Source organism: Leuciscus leuciscus (genome assembly GCF_965113295.1).
Source record: "Leuciscus leuciscus genome assembly, chromosome: 8".
NCBI lineage: Eukaryota > Metazoa > Chordata > Actinopteri > Cypriniformes > Leuciscidae > Leuciscus > Leuciscus leuciscus.
The window spans coordinates 40,927,352-40,942,978 of NC_138732.1; the positions used below are offsets into that span (position 1 = coordinate 40,927,352).

Here is a 15,627-nt window from a genome sequence, read left to right on the forward strand (position 1 = left end):
ATAAGTCCAACTGAAATAACGAGAAGGCTGACTCAAACACTAATCGAACATAAATACCTGTAAATGGAGCCATACACTGACGTCCACATCCATTGCTGCAGCATTTCTCATGTTTCGGACAGTCACTATCATAGGAACACAACTCAGCACACTTTCCTCCTCCAGATTTTGTGCTTGGACACTGTCCTGGCTTTTCTGTGATAGAGACACATGACAGAAACATACAGTAATGAGACTTTCAGCATTCAGTGATATGAAAAGAGTGGTCAAAGATCAGAGTAGGTTTTACAAGAAAATACTAGTTCAGTCTTTCTACTTTATAGTTTCACATTCAGTTCAGTTTAATTAACAATGTCCTCCAGAGCAGTCTCGATTACAAGTACATCCTCCACAGCACGACCGTCAGCTTTACCAGACACCACATGAGTGTTGTTGTAATAGTTTCAGTATTTATAAGTCAGGGGTTTCGCAGTGTGCGTCTCAAACTTGAAAATATTCATACATTTATCAGCTTCAAATCAAGTAAAAATACCATTTATAACTAAACTGACAATTAGTTTCAAAGACACAGAGTGCCATTACAACCTACCCCACTACTGGTGAGGTGTGTTATAGAAGCACAATGCAGAAAGAAGACATCCATCAATATGTTGTTCATAAGTTTACTATTACAACTAATTGTACTGTACATCATATTTTGTAAGGCATTTATTTATGCATTTCTTCGGGTGATGTAATGAAGCTAAAAGATCTTCTCACCTATGACTCCAGCATGGTTTGTGCTCAAACATGCAGACAGACACAATAAAACAACACTCAACGAGCAGTACACTCGAGCTGTCATCCTCTCGACCTGTGATCTCACAATCAACTCTACTGGAAAACACGCTTAATTAGTCAGTCAGTAGGAACAGCGAGGCACACAAAACTACACTGAAAACATGTGCTGCTGAATCCCTTAACATAAATTGCTGTCCAAAGAATTATAGATCCAAGGAAGTCTGGGTAACTCCAACCCTGATGAAACTCACCTGCGTGTAGCTTTCTAGTAGCCTAATCTTGAAGACCTTGATTAGCTTGTTCAGGTGTGTTTGATTAGGTTTGGAGGAGTGGAGCACTGCGGTCACCCAGATGACATAATTAGAAGATTGAGTGTTTCTATGGCAACATTATCAATGACAAAATGGTCAGGTGGTACAGCGATCACATGGTACAAGTCGGAGCTCTCAGAAAATTCCACGTTTACAAGTTGTTGTTATGAATAACCTCTTACACCTAAACTCTACAGGAAGTGGATCTCTACTGGCATAAATCTGCATAGAATATGAAGAGACACAGCACACACAGACACAGGGGCATGTCTAGAAATGGAAACTGAATTACAATTGCTGATTGACTTGCGATGCGGATCCAAGTAATTATGACTAACAACAATGTTTCAAGCAACTAGGGAATACAGCCATTCTTATATCAACGCCACTTTTTTAATATATATATATATATATTGATGATGAACAGATAGAATTTAGGCTGAAACATTTTTTATTGAGTTAACATTAGGGGAATACAGGGCCATAAAAACACTTGAATCTATAAAACAATGAAATCAAAATTTTATATCAAAATCATACATCTAAAACATAAGTTATCTTTTTCAACAGCCTGTATGTCTTAACAGCTTTACAATTGTCCTCTATTGAGGTTAGGGAATTGTAAAAGATCTTTAAAGCTACTGTATTACAGTTCTTCAGTCAAGAGTAGTGAGTGATTTTATCTTTTGTTGTTTTATTAACATTAAAGGGATAGTTCACCTAAAAATGAAAATTCTGTCATCATTTACTCACTCTCAAGTTGTTTTAAACCTGATACTTATGTTGAACATAAAAGTTTTTGACGAATGCGGGCAACAGTTGCTGGTCCTCAATGACTTATAAAAGTTTTTTTTTTTTCGTACTATGGAAGTCATTGGGGACCAGCAAATGTTAATACCCAGATTCTTCAAAATATCTTCCTTTGAGTTAAGCACAAGAAAGAAATTAATACAGGCTTGGAACAACATGAGAGTGAGTAAATCATGACAAATTATTTTGGGGTGAACTATCCCTTTAAGGACAAGCGACAGCATGTCTACTAGGTGCTGTCACTTTGAGATTTTCTCTCAACTGTTTTCGTTCACTTTAGACATAACCAACTGTGTTTATGTAAACCTTGTGTGTATTTAGCAGTATTAGCACAAGCAGAAAGATAAAGTCCAGTTTGGCGCTGTTTGACAGTGCGCGCGCGCTTCGGGTGTACGCACTCAGAAAAAGTGCATCATGTCAGAACAGAACGCCACTGAAATGTTTACCCGGAAAAGCTTTAAAGCAAATAATGATCTTTTGTGATTGTTAATAAGTGCAGTGTCCTGTGAGTGTTAGGCTCAATCCCAATTCACCCCTTGCCCCTACCCCTTGGCCCTACCCCTCCGTTTGCGCGTTCCCGTGAAGGGGTAGGGTTGTCTCGATTCTCTTCTGGTTGGAGGGGTAGGGGTAAGGGGAAGGGCCAGATAGCCCTTGAAACGAAGATTTTTCGGGACCACACTTCAAACGAAGGGGTATGAGAAATGTACCTGCATACACCGGCTACAGCGGCAACATGACTGCCAATAAACATTTTCTTTATGTCACATTCAATCTTGTGTTCATATTTACGGTCATGTTCTTCAAAGAAACGGTTGCAAAAAAATCGCTAAAGTTCGTTAACAATATGACACGTGTAAAAAGCAAAAGTTTGAAGCGAAGTGGACGCGCGAATGAGGTGAATTCGCGCCCACCGCGCCGCGCTAAACACCTCATTCGCGCCGCAAGACCTCCAGACGCACGTAAACGCGTCTTAACATTGAAATCACTCGCGCCAGACACTCTATTCGCGTTTGGTGTGAACGCAGCATTAGGCGTCGAAGATATCGTCATCTCCGTTGTTTTCTGCGAACTTCAGAAGAAAAATGCAACAAAAAAAATAGCTATAACCCACGCAAGACTACAGCTGACGACGGCATCTTGGAAGTTTATGATAAACATTGGCGCATCTCCTGTGACGTAGGCGCTAGCAACGACGTATAATGACCATAGACTGTAAAAAATATGGACAAAGCGTCTGTGACGTCACCCATAGACTTTCTGAAGAACGGGTTTGAAGCCGTTTATGGGGGGTATGGGCGGCGCCATCTTGGAAAATCTTGGGAAACCCTAACCCCGCCCACCTTCTGACGCAGCGCGCGTCACTCAGCTCGCTCTGCTACTCCGGTTATCTCTGTGTATATTTTAGGCAACGAAATATGTTATAAAACACCATACTAACTCTTTTCGTTTTCATTTAAAGAAATCTTAAACATTATAGCCACACAAATGTGGTTCAGGCGACGCGTATTGATTATATTCACTGCACATAACGTTTGCCTATTTATAACAAAACGAAATATAAAACACAAACCTGCCTCTTTTCGTTTTAAATATAATATAAAAATATTAAACATTTTAATATGGTCCAGGCAATATGTGCATTTGTACTAAACAACAGATGTTGCAGTAAACAACATTACAGATCATCTTCGTTGTATTAAAATTTAAAATGACAAAACTCAACCCAGTCTCTTTTTGTTAAATTTCAGTTTTATCAATATTAGCTATTATAAAAGTATAAGTAAAAGGTAAAGTTACAATAAGCTATACAAATAAAGCAAACAATTCAGTCAAACATAAAAAGTCATGCGCTCGATCTAGTCTAACCATACAACGGTACAAGTTAAATATAGCTTATAAAGTTATGAAACTTCCCCTCAGCCAAAACGATTGCCCACGAGACCAAAAATCGCCCGTTAGATATAGACAAGACGAATTATATCTCATGTTTAACCACTACAGAGACGCCAGAGTCAGCGGCAAACCTCAAAACGTCTAGCCGATGAAAGGCTGCTCCAGGCGGGGTACATCGCGCCGAGCGCCCGGTCATCGCTGGATCTCACAACTGGATACAATTTTCATAAATCTTTATAAATAAACCACAGATTTGAGCTTTAAACAACTACATTCTCGCCTGAAAAACTCTTAAAACTACATTTCATGATACAGAAACAGTAGTATTATATGTCAACTGTATTAAAAAATGGCGCTTCTTATGTTGTCATTCTGCCTTTCAGCTGTCAATCAAGCTGTCAATCAAAGTTAACCACACCCTTATTGTCATACATTTTATATCTAAATACTATCTAAACTAACGAGTTAGAAAAAAATTCACTACCCTCGCCGTTGTCAGGCACTCGGAACCTATCGAAAAATCCAATAAAAGTCCATGGGACCAACCTGTAAAAACATGATTTTATGCTGTGAAAACTGACATTTTAACATGGGGGCTATGGACATTTGCTCCCTTTTGGGACCTTCCCCTAGCGGATTTTCGATGTATTGCAGTTTTTCGCACTTCCGGGTAGGCTTCATTTTTCAGATCAGAATGTTGCCCCTTGATAATGACGTGTAACGGTGTAGTAGTGGTGTCCCATTTCTTAGGGGAATACTTTCACCCCTACGCCTTGCCACTCTGTTTCAAGGGGCAAGGGTAAGGGGTAGGCAAAGGGTTAGGGGTAGGCGAAGGGGTATAAAATAGAATTGGGATTGGGCCTTAACTCTACCGCTGCATTAACATGTGATGTGAATGTACGTTGAGTTTTACAGTATTGGGACTGAGGCGCCAGAACTGTAGCTGATAGAATGTGCGCTGTAGCACGATACTACCATGTTTCTTCAAAAGCAGATCGTGGAGACATTAAATCATCCACGATCAAAAATCGTGATATCGCATAAGCACAAGTATAAAACGACTGTTATCATGTCTGAAAACAAACACAAGCAACGGAGTTTACAAAACTGTATCGCACGCGTGCTACAGTGGTACATTTATTCAGAGGTCTCAGCAAAATGACTCTAAGAGCAGAGGAGGCCTGCCACACTTACACCAATGCGGTCTCTAGAGCTTATTCTCATAGTGTGAAAAATTCATAGTGCAGAGCTCAGACAATGAAGGGCCTAAGAACAACTCTCCGTTATTGAGAGAGCCCTTTTTCTGTACTACTACCTGCAATGCTGTATATATGGAGGCCTCAGCAGGATGATTGGAGAGGAGAGGAGGCCTAACACATATGGTTAGGACAGCTAGCTCGACTACCACTAGAGCTCAGGGAGCGAGGAGCCTGAAAACCCCTCCTCAGAGAGGGAGGGACCACTTCTCAAGCTCTACTTGGAAGGCTGTTTGCGTGGAGGCCTCAGCAGGATGACTCTCCTAAGGGAGAGGAGGCCTACCATACCTTTTAAGAACCAGCTATGCACAACACAGCGCTGAAGAAGCGAATGGCCTAAACACAACTCTCTGAATTAAAGAGAGAGGCCTCTTCCCTATGCAGAGACCAGATCTATCTGCCTGGAACTCTGGAGGATGGCGGCCTCAGCATGACAACTCTCAAAATGAGAGGAAGCCTACGACATCCTTATGTGTTTTTTCAGAAATTTGGCCGCTGGAGACGTACTCTGCCTAACGACCCTAGACTAAAGGGGAGTACTGGAGTCTGCATTTGGGGCGGCCTGTCCGTATAAGGGAGGCAAACACTGGAAGCCTGTCACCTTAACACACCTGCCTACTGGGAGTATAGAGGCCCAAACTTTGTGAGGGCCTGCTAAAAACTCAACCAGAGGTGAAGTACTCTGCATAACGACCCAGGGAACCAGGGGAGTACTAGGCTTACTCGGCAGCTATCCATGAGATGGAGCACTCTATATAATGACCCTGCTAACTAGGGGAGTACTATCTAAGTTTCTTGGAAAAACAGCCTCATGGAGGCTCTAATAGGGCCTTACCACCCGACGCTATCCTAAAGGGAGGTGATCTGACCACCTTCTCGAATTTAGAGAGGTATACCGCCTCCACAGGGTTATGGGGAGCAGAGGCCTCAGCAGGGAGACTCTAAGAAGAGGAGGCCTACCATACTCACACCCAAGTGGTCTTAAACTAGGTTTCTATATGTGAGAAAACAACTATGTTAGATAAATCCATCTCAGAGCCCGAGAGGTGAAGGGCCAAAAAACGCTCTACCATTTAAGAGAGTGACCCCTTATCTACCTCTACCTGCAGCAGGGCCGGGCCGCCTGCATGGGGGTCTAATGGCCGGAGGCCTCAGTATGTTGACTCTCGCATGAGAGGAGACCTGAAAAAATCACAAAGGGATTTATAACTTATAGACACTCTGCCAAGTTCTAGAGAGCGGAAGCCTCAACAGATAACTCTCTGGAGTGAGAGGAAGCCTAATCACACCTCTAACCCCACAGGGAGGCATACCTGCTACCTGTGCTTATCACTACTCCAATATTAGCCGACTTCAGATGTGGGCTACCAGACTCAGTGAACAAGTAGCGATAGAGTCCCTCTAGCAATTTCACCACACTGTAAGGGAAACCCATCCTTTCCAGGAGGGGAACGGAGGTCGATTACCCAGTATATAAAACATATATTATTTATATACATATATATATATATATATATATTTATTTTTTTTTGTGAACAGCCTGGCTACATTCGTTTTAACTGGAGGAGGCACCTGGTGCCAACTACTCTGTCAACAGCGCTGTGAGGCTACTGGAGGTTCTCTCTATGATCGGTTGGTCTTTGGTTGGTCACACAAAAAAGGCCTGAGCCAGACCATCAGAATGGATTATCATCATTGGTCCAGCTCGTTGGGCCTGATGCTACAGGCGAAGGGGGAAAGAGGAAGAGGAGGGTGTGAACAGGGAAGGAGGCGATTACCTACCTCTGCTTGTGCCAGGACGCTCACGTCTGGCCTGAGCTACTTCCCTGACACCCTGCTTCTTCCTCCTGGACTCGCGCCACCTCATTGACCTACTCCTGCCAGGAGGAGGGGCACGAGCGGCAACTGAGTCCCACTAGCCATGTCTGCGATCCTCAGAACGAGACGGGCCAGGACCCCCAGGCTGTCTGGGTGTGGGCCTGGACCGGCGCGGTGTTCAAGATCTATATGCCGCTGAGCGTGCCTTCGCCTCCCTGAACTTTCAGACCACCGCCTCAACGGAGGTCCCGAAAAGCTCAGAGGGCGAAACTAGGGCATCGAGGAGAAAAGCCTTCTCTTTCTCCCCATTGCTTTCCAAGTTCACCCACAGATGCCTCTCTGTGGCCACCACGGCCGCCAACGATCGTCCGATCGCGGCAGCCATCTGTTTGGAGGCCCGGAGAGCCAAGTCTGTGGTGCGGTGCAACTCAGCCACTGCGTCTGGGGTTAAACCCTGACCCAGGTCCCTAAGCAGGTCAGATTGGTACGCCTGCAACACGGCCATTGTGTGCAGCGCAGCACCAGCCTGACCTGCCGCCGCATATGCTCTTTAGACGAGACGTGGTCTGAAGTGAACTAGATGGCAGGGTCGGAGCTCTTAGTGTCAATGTCACATCACCTCCACCAGCTCCACATAAGCGGGGCAGGGGGGCTGGGCAGGTTCAGCCATTTCGGCATCTTCACCCGCTTCAGCCCCCTCCTGCTCATCCAAGCTTGAAGCCAATAGAGCACTAGCTGTTGGACCAGAGGATACATCAGAGAGCGCATCCCCGCCACTCAGCTCGTTCTCGTCACCCGCCGACGAGTGTGAGAGATTCACTCCTCTCTCAAACTCGTCGGCGAGCTCCCTCTGAGATCCCAACGATCTGAGTCTCCTCTCGGCCTCGGCGTGAGCAGGACCTGAACCGAGGGGCAAAGATGACTGTCCCTCTTCCCTTCTCATTGAGAAACGCTCAGTTTGCGCACTCCGTCCCCTCAAGGACCGAGCATGCGTGCTCTTCACCCAGATAAAGCATGCATAAGTCGTGAGTGTCACCAGGTGTGAGAAACCTCTCACACGGATGGCACACTTCCTAAAGCGCTTGTTTCCAGCCATAATTCGTAACTCATAGTGTCAGTGAAACAGTCCCTGAAGACGAAAAGAGGATGACATGTTCTCTAGGCGTCCCTTTTATACTTCCTGGTCGCGCTAGAGGATGACATCATGGCTGACGCCGGCCAATACTATTGTCCTGATTAGACAGTGTTTCAGTCATCAGTCACGCTGAGGCGTTCCCCTAGCGCTCTGACGCAGTGCGAGTTCCCTTTCGAAAGGGAAAATAGTTAACATTACTATCAGTGATCATACTGTTACAGTAGTACTGATCATTCTGGTTTTATACTCCTTTTATACTTCCTGGTCGCGCTAGAGGATGACGTCATGGCTGACGCCGGCCAATACGATTGTCGTGATTAGACAGTGTTTCAGTCCATCAGTCACGCTGAGGCGTTCCCCTAGCGCTCTGACGCAGTGCGAGTTCCCTTTCGAAAGGGAAAATAGTTAACATTACTATCAGTGATCATACTGTTACAGTAGTACTGATCATTCTGGTTTAACAGCAGGGCTGTTTGTAGGATATACTTCCTGAACCCTTCCAAAAGTTCTAACTGCAGCTGTGAAAGCTTTTCTTTCAATATTATACTACCTCAGAACATTTTATATTTTGACTACAGACTAATAAATAAGATTTGAATGATAAAGGTCTTGATCTTATTTTTTTGGTGGAACAGGTCAATAGCTTAATTTCAAGGGCAGCTCTTACTAAAAAGTACATGACCAAGTCAGGTTGGTTGAAAAAGGGTTAACCCTTGTGTTTGACACACAATGCTAGATTGTACAATTGATTTGTTCTTATCTGTTTTGTTTTTTAAATGCAGAGGAGATGATAATGTTGTGGCAAATTCAAAATCTTTCTTGGCTCAGGTCTCAAAGAAGTTTCTAAGTTATAGAAAATTCGAAGTCCTTGGTTCAGGTCACAAAGAAGTTTCTCAGAGTCGAGGTTCCAGGTCAGAAGAATTAACTTTATTGTACAAACAATAAAGGAGAAACCGGCTGGCCATCCGGACATCCGAGGTTACATTGGCCAGTGTGCATGTCTTATACTTTTTTCATATCATCAAGTCTCCAATGGATACTCTCAAATCTATCTCTTCCCCTCTGTCACGCCTGGTGACCTTGACACAATTAGCTCTATTGGTCAAACATCTCAAAACCTTACATAATGGTGTCCTGTTTCATACAGTATTTTGACACCTTGCATTTCTTATGCATACTGGGTATTTTTCCATTCTCTCATCCTTTTCAGACCTATTTTTTAATGCTTGTCATTTTCATTGCATCATACTTAGACATGAATCAAGGGAAAATTCTACAACAATAACTGTGCTTGCCATGGGACAGAACCATAGGAAGGTGGAGAGTCTCCACAAGACACTTGGAAGAAGGCTACACTGCACATTAACCTCCGGGGTCTGAGGGGTTTTCTGGGCCCTGGAGATGTTTCGACATACATTTGTATTTTATGGTCTTGTAGTTTTGAATACTGACCTTAGACGCATGTTGATGTTAATGACAAGTATTAATCAAACTTAACATTTTTATATAGTACATAGATGTTCCAAAAATATGTAAGAAGACAAAAGGTATTTGACACTTAAGTAAAAATAAATGTTGATTTCAGATGTTATTTGTCGTTTACTTAAAAACGTGAAAGTGGTTCATCCATTGCACTCTGGCTGTGCTGATCCCAGCGAATTCCCCAAATGTAAAATCTTGACTGCATTACTGGCAGTGTTGGGACTGTGTTCACGCTCTCTCCTGCATTTTTTTCGGGGGCATTTCTGGTTATTTTTGCAGTGACTATGTTTTCTGTAATTATTTTTTTTAAATAGACTACACAGAGAGCAGAAATGGAAGTGGCCGATCTTGAGTCTCAAGCAGGAGTTAAACATCTTAAACATCAGGATGCAGATCGGTGGGTGTGTGATGTCAAGCAACGGGCAGCTACTGGTATGTCATATATTCGCTGGTGTATAAATACTTTATTTCCATACATTTGTCTACATTTTTGTATTGATACTGTGTTTTCTGTAATGGTCGACTTCACTTATTTCTGTTTTTCAAGAGAGACAAAGTACTCACAGTAGCAGGAAGACCTCCAGAGAGAAATCCATGAGATTATTTATTCCATCCGAAGAAAGCATGATCTGTATCGACACAATGGTATTTGCTACTACATCACTCAACTTGTTTTTTTGTTTTGTTTTTAGTTTTCTAATAATTATTTTTTAACCTTACAGACAGCAACCAAACAAGGCAACGCAAACGGAGGAGACTTGGTGAGCTCAGAAAGACACTCAGAGAGAAGACAGTGCTGTACAACACCATTCCTGGCTGTGAAGAGAAAACGGACACCGAAGCAGCGTGCAGTCTCTCTGATGATTTTATTCTGCCTTGGGAAGCACAAGGACATGGTACGTAATGTGTTGTATTTTTGTGCATTGTTATTGTTATTGTTACTCCTGTAACACACATTCTATACTAGTAGTGGTCATCGCTTTTTTTTTTATAAGAGCTGCAATAACCGAACACATTTAAGATGAAAGCCATATCTATCCTGAAATAGCAAAATCCAACCCAAGCATGAAATAAATCTGCCCACAAATTCCGGTATTTAGCACTTTGAGTCTCTTTTCTGGTTTGTTTTGGATGAACTAGAGTGGTGGACACAGAAATTTTGACGATGGGTCCTGTCTCGACTTTTTGACTCGTTTAGAATCGCCTTTGACCGCTTCAGAGTGGCTGTCTATGGGCATGCACGAACATGTCCTTAAAACAACCCTTAACGTTCGTTTTCAAAACTGTGCAACTCACCGAGTGGTTAGTTTTGTTCGTTGATGATTAAAAACAAATATATCGGCGCAATATATGATTTCAATCCGTGTTATTTGCTATAGTGGAACTATTTTTTCAGATACCTCACAACCGCGTATAAACTTCCGCTCGATATTTGAGTCTGTAGCGCAGTAATATCATCGAGCAATGAGTCCTCCAACAGAAATCGATGGGATTTTACAAAATGTCAAATAAAACACGACAGAAACTGTATTTCGCTACGCTACTTGTTTTGGATCATCAACGAACACCACTAACCACTCGGTGAGTTGCACAGTTTTGAAAACGAAGGTTAAGGGTTGGTTTAAGGACATGTTTGTGCATGTCCACAGACAGCCTCTCTGAAGCGGTCAAAGGCGATTCTAAACGAGTCAAAAAGTCGAGACAGGACCCATCGTCAACATTTCTGTGTCCACCACTCTAGTTCATCCAAAACAAACCAGAAAAGAGACTCAAAGTGCTAAATACAGGAATTATCCTTTAATGAAACTAAACCCCCCCAAAATCTACAAAACAAATGTTTCACAAAAATAAATCAATTCAAATGAAACAATAAACTCAATTTAAATTAAGACAGAAAAGTTAAATCAGATTAACTAAATTCAAATAATAACCAAATTTCACATTAATAGGAAAACTCAATTACAATACACAAGAAACAGAATCAATACCAAAGATTTACAAAGCCACGATCAAACAAAAAGAATTCAGAATAACTGATACACAAAATAACACAAACTGATTTGAATTAAATGAATGAGAAGTCTGACAAATTTACCAAAACTAAATACAACACAAAATAAAGACACTCAAAGCTTCTTTTTTTTTTTGAGACAAAACATGTACACACAAAAGTCAAAGTTCGTTGGCACAAGTCCAACACAACTCTGACCCAAAGCACACACGGACTCAATGCAAGTCGACCTAGGACGAGACAGTGGTGCTGCCACTGCAAGGATGTTATCCACCCAACTGACAGTTGCGGGAACCGGGATAGCCGGAAGTTTGCCTACTCAGCCTATTTGCAACAACCGTCACCCGTACACATAGCATTAACTGGAGGACAGATGCACACTCATATCCATCAGCCGATTAGAGCAGCTGTGACAAAACGGCAAACACGAAAGCGACCATCAGCACAGCCGCTCTCCTTTACCGACCCACAGTCACGTTCAGTCGTGACAGCGGAAACCACACCACATCTGGGAAATGACGCTCTGTCTAGGTCCATTCGACAATGGCTTTTATAGCCCACACAATTGATGACATTAAAATGCCCGGCCAAACCATTTAACTCGGGAAATCATCCCACACATATACAGTATATTCACCCAACACACACTAAATAAGTGGTTTTAAACTTGTCCTTGAGGACCGCCAGCACTACACATTTTGTATATCTCACTTATATGACACACTTGATTTAACTCACAGCTCATTAGTAGAGACAGCAAGACCTGAATATGGTGTGTCAGATAAGGGAGACATACTGTACACAATGCAGTGCTGGGGTCCTCCAGGACAGGTTTGATAACCACTGCATTCAAGTATTTCACTAATGTGCACTATACTTTTTCTGAAACGTGCATATTTACAGAGATAAAAATCAAACTACATTTTGTCTGGATATGTTTCTAAAAAACTGTGATGTAAACTTAACTCGCACACTGTACCTCACATTTGCCAGTGTGAGCCTTGGCACGCATTACAGATAGAAAAGGCTTCATCATGGTAAGTGGTTGGAGCTCGGATAACTTTTCTGCCATCTTTTCCAAATAAGGCCAGTACCTGTAATGGGAAAATTTGCAAAACTGGTAAGGAGACAAACCAGGACCTATGTGACTTGTACAATTCCTGTAACCAATCAAAGATCACTACAGTATGCAGTCATATGTATGGTAATCTGTGGTATCAGTAGTACTGATAACACGGTAGCCATATTAACTTCCTAAGTCCATAATATATTAAATGTGTGATTTTTAGCTACTGTAACAATAACGACTCTGGGTAAATGTGAATTAGCTCAAGAATATGGGGAATCTTGGGAATATTAATAATTATGACTCATGGTCATAATTCATAAGTCGCATGTACATTTATTTGATCAATTATCGAGATTCCCTTGTTCTGTAACTGTCTGATCATTACAGTTAAGAAGGGGGTATCCCTTTTCAAACTCCAAGAAAGTTTTATCTTCTGGCCACGAATATCAAACTTTCTGAGTTTATGAATTAAAACTACTCAAGGTAGTCAATATCGAGCTTGTAGCTTAGATCTTTTTAGTTTCATTGACTTTTATAAGGTGGTTTTTCAAACACAGAGACAATTAAATGGGTTTATTAATAAAATGGCACACACTAGAGATTATATAAACTACAAACATAAACGTACGTAAAAATGCAAACAAACAAACAAACATTTAACCGAACAAAAACATAAACATAGCGTGATCAGAATGAAAATGAAATGAAAGAAAGAAAGATATAGAGGGAAGATAGAGGGTAACTTAGTTCACAGACCTAAGACCTGGACACCTGAAATCAGCGTTTAGAGAGAGTTACGTTACGTGCAAGATTCTGTGCTCTTTCAGTGTGGTGCTGAAGAGGGGGGGGCGCGCGTGCGCGTGTCCGGCTGGTTTGCGTCTAGCTTCGTCTTCTGGGTCGTTTCGCAAGACGATGTAAAGGCTCACTTGAATTTAACGTTACCGAGAAAGTTCAGATTCATCTCCCGGGCAGGGAGAGGTTTAAAGTCTTTGTTGCAAGGGACGCAGCTACGACTCGAACATGTGCTCGCTCGATGGAGAAGGCCAGGGCCTCCTCCAGATGTTCCTTTGGAGAAGCGCTGCGCCGAGGAAGAGGGTCAAGAGAAGTTGGATGAGAGAGTTGGAAGAGATAAGAGTTAACTGAAGGTTTGGACTTTTATCAGTGTCCCATGTGCCGTCCCCTCCTTCGTGTAGGACGAATCATCTGTCGAGAATTTTCGAGCGGGAAGATTCCTTTGTCCGGTTAGACACGCCCACTCGAATGAGTCATGAGTGACTTTAACTTGAGAGGATTTTCTCCAGACATATGAACTTATAAAACAATGCGCATCACTGAATTCTGCTATCGGAATTCAACTCCGTTAGCTGGAGAGGATTACAGAGATATCAAAAATAGAATATATGCGTTGTAGCAATGCAGAGATACATTATTATGCATTTGTATAGGCATTTGCAGTTCTATTAATGTTACAAATAGGACATGTATGCTTTCCTATGGTTTAAACACACCTCTTAACACACAAATATATATATTTAGTACATTTAAGAGTGACTTTATGGGTAAAAGTCCTTTTCTGTAGGGGGTTTCTGTTTCAAAGTCCAGAGTGTGTTTGTGTGTGGGTTGGTGGTCAAATTTTATGACCTGCCAATGAGATCGGATTACGGGATGCGATTCTACTGGGAGAACATTCTTCAGAAATACATTTCAGAGCCAAACACTCGAAGATCATAACTATATGATCAAAACAACATTAATCACACATGCATACAGGAAGTTCAGATACAAGCCTGAGTTACATACATTAAAGGATGTTTGTGTGTGTGTGTGTGTGTGTGTGTGTATCTGGAATGTCACGAGTCTATAAAAGTCACAGGGAGTCCATGCTGAAGTGGGGGGTTTTAGAGGGGATTCTCCAAAACAGGGTTTCCTTATGTGACTCAAATGTCCCTCGGGGAAGCCACAAAGATGCAATTTTGACCGTTCAAGCAGACTTGGAGGCGCCATGATGTGTTTGGAGATCAGGATCTACTAATTTGGACAGCATGTGACCGCATGTCATAGTCATTGTCGTTACATATTCCCCCTTTTTGTTAGATGAAGACCGGGGATGGACTTCATCGAACAACAAATTAGCACAATGGATGACAGGTGAATCCTGATGGTCGTGTAGCAGGTGGTCCTTAGAAGCTGAGGATTCAGCTCGATGAGGTTCGGCGTGGTCTCTGACTTGGCACCCCCTTTCCGGGGATTCCCTCTGAGACCTTGGACACGGCTTTCGTGAGCTTGGCTGTAGATGTTCACATCTCGTTGCGTCCTGTACAGGATGAAAGCCAAGACGAGTGTCGGGGCGTGGTCGGTGACCGTGGAGAGACACAGCACAGTGTCAGCTGCGGTCCAGATTTGGACACAGGTGAGGTATTCAGGCTGGGCGGTTGCCCATGCTTGGAGGGCTGTGTTGACAGGAGCCATGTTCATGAGTTGGGACCCCCCCCCTTTTCCTCAAACCAGAGGTCCAGTTCTGGATCTAAGGTGAAGTTGTAGTTCTTGGAGGATGGGAGTTCCAGTGCTGTCTGGCTCAGGGTGTTTTCGTAAGATGGTACCATGACAGGTCACCAAGGTGTGGGATGGCACCTGTTGGTACTTGAATCGACATACTCTGGTTGAGCATGTTGACACGTGTGGCAGTGTCATGCTGGTCGTGAGTTACAGTGGCTGTGGAAGTTCGGTCTGAATTTCGGCCACAGGTCGTCTTACTGTGACTATGTTTGCTGTGTTGAGGTAGTGTGCTCTTTCGACGTTGCTGGGTTTGAGTCGAACGTACACTTTCTGAGTGTGGGTCCTGCCTTGGTAGTCAGGAGTCGGGGCTGCTCTCTCCATGCGATGCCGGATGCCGGACCTGGTGAGGTGATGTCCGATCGTGGCTGCTTTCTCGCGAACCACCACAGCAGCGAGGGTCGTCCTTGGTTGGTTTAGGACAGTCTTTTTGGTTCGCTGAGGTTGGTATGCCACATGCTTTGATGTCCCATGCATGGCTTTTTGGCACATGTGGCGTCATTGTTACG

The 15,627-nt window shown here is 43.0% G+C and overlaps 1 long non-coding RNA gene across 1 annotated transcript in view; it reads right to left on the reverse strand.

Annotated features, from left to right (window-relative positions):
• LOC309505137 overlaps positions 1–15,627 on the reverse strand; it is an 84,813-nt gene that overhangs the window by 36,501 nt on the left and 32,685 nt on the right. Inside the window, exon 2 of the long non-coding RNA XR_014208317.1 lies at positions 4,510–4,560. This is a non-coding gene — a long non-coding RNA (uncharacterized lncRNA). The remainder of the gene's footprint in view (positions 1–4,509; positions 4,561–15,627) is intronic.